This window comes from Pygoscelis adeliae, unplaced genomic scaffold (genome assembly GCF_000699105.1).
Source record: "Pygoscelis adeliae isolate BGI_AS28 unplaced genomic scaffold, ASM69910v1 Scaffold130, whole genome shotgun sequence".
Taxonomy (NCBI): Eukaryota; Metazoa; Chordata; class Aves; order Sphenisciformes; family Spheniscidae; genus Pygoscelis; species Pygoscelis adeliae.
Window position 1 is genome coordinate 2,894,351 of NW_008824031.1, and position 4,138 is coordinate 2,898,488.

The 4,138-nt window shown below is 50.8% G+C and overlaps 1 protein-coding gene across 1 annotated transcript in view; it reads left to right on the forward strand.

Annotated features, from left to right (window-relative positions):
• CDC42BPB (CDC42 binding protein kinase beta (DMPK-like)) overlaps window positions 1-4,138 on the forward strand; it is a 134,208-nt gene that overhangs the window by 1,094 nt on the left and 128,976 nt on the right. The window lies entirely within an intron of this gene.

The following is a 4,138-nucleotide window of genomic DNA, read 5'->3' on the forward strand; positions in this document are numbered from 1 at the left end:
GCCCAGGGAGCTCCGGGGGTGGGTAGGAAATGAAACCGCAGTTTGGGCTGCGGTGCCCGGCCAGGTGCATCGTTCTGGTTGCAGGGTAAAATACAGTAATTTGAGTTTTGCAGGGTGTGTTCGGCTTCACAGTTATGCTCATGCCCCCACGCTATGGGGAGTTGCTCATTTAATGCTCTTGCTTTCATGCCTTTCCACCGGTTTTAGGGACAGATGTGCTTTCTCGTAAGCAAAAAGACCGTCCATATAGTTGTCACTCCTCTGCCTTTTCCTGCACTCCCTCAAGCTAACGTCTGCAGCAGCTGTGTCCCTGGCAGTGTCGCTGCATTTCCTTCCCCTGCTGCTTCCCTCTGTCCTGTGGGGTTGGGTTTTCTTGTCTCTGTAGCATCCTCCTTCTACCCCACAACCTGGCTTCAATCTTCATCTAAGTCTTCAGCTTGCAGCACTTTCAGAGAGCTGTCGCCTTCCTCCTCATTCCCAGCCTGTCTGCCAGCTCGTCTGCCCCTTCTCGACCCACTTCACCCCGGCTCTCACCTCCTTTTTCACTAGCTGTGGCCCTGCACCTGCTTGGCAGCCCTTTCACCCCCCTTCCTTCTCTCTCGGCACCTTCTACGCTGTTGTCTGCCAGGGCACTGTCAGCACTGCTGTCTGCCTCTGTCGCCTGATCCCTTCCTTCCATCCCTGTGACCCCAAATCACCTGAAAATGTGCTTATCCTCCTTCACCCCTTCCTTTTATTCTTTCCCCTTTTATGTTTCAGTCCCATATATCCTTTATTCCAGCCATAACTCATTCTGAGAGGCAAACGAAGAGTGACAAGCCATGCCACAGAAAGCTGCACTGGGGACACGGAGCTGGCGTGAGGCTCAGGACGTGCCAGCAGCTGTGGGGCCGTGCATTAGGGTCTGCTGCTTTGCTGCATGAACTCAGGTAGGTAACTGAACCTTCCCGTGCCTTTCTTTCCCTCCTTCATCTGTCCTCTATATTTCAAACTTAAGCTGCTGAGTGCAGGACAATTTCTTATTCTCTTGTGGTAAGGTGTCAGATTCAAAGTGGTCCTATTTTCTGTGCAGATCTAAGGCCTGATCACAACACAAATAATAACAGAAGCATATAGAGCTTGTAAAATAAACCTTTGACAAATGGATATCTTGTGAGTGAAGTGATGCTTGCTGGACTTTTACACATTAAACACCCATGAGCCTGCAGCTGCCTCCAGGACAATTTATTTCAATTCCACCTCATTTTCCACTTGTGAGACACTCCATAAGACTCAGTGACAGTATGTGAAAAAGGAGCTAGAAAGCGTTTTGGTGTAGAACAGCCACTGAGCCTTCCAATATGCTTGATGTGCTTTATTCAGAAACATAAATCAGTGAGTACTGAAAATTTATGGAGAACAATACCATTTGGTGATGCTTCTGCCTTGCCCTTCTCACCGGGTAGGTTTCTTTGGGCTCCCTGGTGCCTTTAGCAGGGAGGAGCCTGGCCTGCCACAGCTGGGTCTTCCGTGCCCCAGATCCATCCAAGAGCTCCTTTGCCTCACGGTACAAAGGGTGTAAGTGAAGTGGAAAACACATGTTCTTTCTCTGAAAGAATCACTGTTTACATGTCACTTGCTCGGAAAATTTAGCAAGGATTGTGTGTATTAGAAATGTCTTAAGTCTTTGGAAAACAAAGCAAGGCTATTTCCAAATGGTATCATTCAGACTGGCGGGTTTCCCCATCAAGATGGAACTTGGCTATTAGATAGCAAGATAGTTCATAGCTGACAGAGGAAATAATTTTTGCTTTGACTGCTTTGGTGTCTCTTCAGCCTGGTCATCCAGATCTCAGCAACATCAACTGCACGTGAGCTGTCAGAAACGCCTTTGAGTTGACCTCACTCATTAACCTTTGAAAAGACGCCGGAGGAAGCCCCAGACCAGTTCTGCTCCAGCACGCCAGGCATTCAGTGAGAGGCAGGATTTCCTCTGGTGAGAGCTCGCAGGGGGGAAACAAAATCCTCGTGCAGAAAATGTCAGCAGACAAACATCGGTGGCTCAGCAGGAGAACTTGCGAAGCTGCTGCCCCCACCCAGCTCAGCATGCCTGGGGACACCTTGTCCCCTCCAAGTCCAGGTGCCCTCAGCTTTGTACTTTCAGGCCCAGCTGTGCTAGAGACCACAGACCAACCCTGTACAAGGTGGTGCAGAGACGCCTAGCCCTAATCCAAATTTCTAAGCCCATGTAATAAATATCAAGGGCTTTATGTGCCTTTACAGTCTTGTGCACCCTGTGGGACCAGCCAAAAGCTGACACAAAATTGTATTAAAATACAGGGTAGAGTGCTGGGCAGCTTATGGGATGTCCACCCGATGGACCCTATGATGTCTTCCCACAGCACAAGCTGGTATTTGCATACAAAGGTACATATGCATGAGGACCAGAAAGCCAATGTGGCTATTCCCACCGTATACATTATTTAGTGAAGCGGCATTGCCAGGATTTGAAAGAAGTAGCCTGCAACAAAATGGAGAGCAAGACAGAAGAGCTGAGCTGGGCTGTGAGAGGAGTGGCTGATTGCCTTAAGACTTGCCTGAAAAAGAGCAAAAGCAGAGGGGGCAGGAGACCCCATAGCCTTTGGGAGAAGAGAAAGGGGAAAGGGCGATGGGAGCGAGCTGAGCCACATGCCCGGAGCAAGAGGTGGATGAGCTAGCTGGGCCTGAGCAAGCAGGGTCTGCACGGGGCAGAGCACAGGCAAGAAGCACCTCCCCGGCTCACCATCACTCCAATGAGGATAACGTGTTTCGTTTCTGCAGCTCCCAGACACTCCGCCGCCCCACGAGGCCAACCTTGCTGGCAAGAGCCACCCGTGGCCCTGAGGGCCCTTATGAATCATGGGCAAGAAGAGCAGCCGGCTGCGGCAGAAGACAAGTAAGAGGGCAAAGGAGGAAGGTCAGGCAGTTATTTAAAGCATGTCCAGCACTGTGAGTCAGTAGGAAGATGGCTTGAAATCTTTGGAAGTCAAAGCAATATAAAGATCTATCTGCTGCAGGCCTCTTCCTTCAGTCTTTCTTTGTTTTGTCTGTTCACACAACTCCTCCTTTTCCTCCTCCTTCTCTTTCTTCTGGCAGTCCTCTCTCTCTCCTGTTTCTGGGTTTCTATCTTCCTGTTCTTAGACTCTCTTCTGCCTTTCTTTCCTCTTGACCCCCATGCTCCCTTTTGACAGAAAGCTGCCATCTTTTAGCGAGACACCTCACACCCAGCTTTGGCCTCCTTCCCTGCCAGTTGAAGGGAGACAAGATGCAAGGTGCCAGGCTGAAGGCAGGATAAATATGCCTTTCCAGCCATGCTAATGAACAATCAAAGCCTGAAGAAGTGCAGAAGATAAGAGAGGTGAACAGAAAGTCTCAGCCTTTTTTTTTCCTTGCTTGGTGCTAGCCCTTTCTCCAACAGATCCTTCCAAAGCCACCACCAGCACCACCAGCAGAGAGCTGACCTCAGGCAGCACAGCACCAGCCACTTCCCACTGACCAGCCACTGCTGTGAGAGTGCAAACTCTTTCCTCTTTAAGCAGAGATGGGATGCCTCTCATCTCTCATGAGATGCCATCATGAGATGGGAAAGAGGAGCATGCTCCTGCTGTCACTGCCATCAGTGTGGGGCTCGTTTTCAGTGGTGATGGCACGGGCTCCATCTCAGAGCTGGCCGTGTCAGGGGGACCCAGGCTACTAGCTTAAAACATCAGCTTGGCTTCCACTGAGTCCAGCTGCCAGATTCCTACAGCAGTCTGCAGACACCGGGTTTGACCCTTGCCAGAGTGAATGCACTGAGGCACAGCCCCTTGCAAGGCCAGCAGCTGGCAAATCCCTTTCCTTGCCCTCACTCCTGCTGCTGACCAACCCCTATTGCAGAGCCCCGTGCAGCTCGGGCCCAGGGGAAGGCGTGAGACGTTCGTTTGCCAGTGTTTGCCAGAGAGAGTAGCCACTCATGTCGCTGCTGTCTCCATCCTGGCAGTCTGCAATCCACTCCCCAACACATTCTTTTATCAGAGGGATAAATGCTGGCCAGTGTCTTGGCCGCTCGGTGCATTTCAAGTTGGGAATCTGCTCCTAAATGAAGCAGCATGTGCTCTCCGTCTGCTTCTCCCCATCTCCT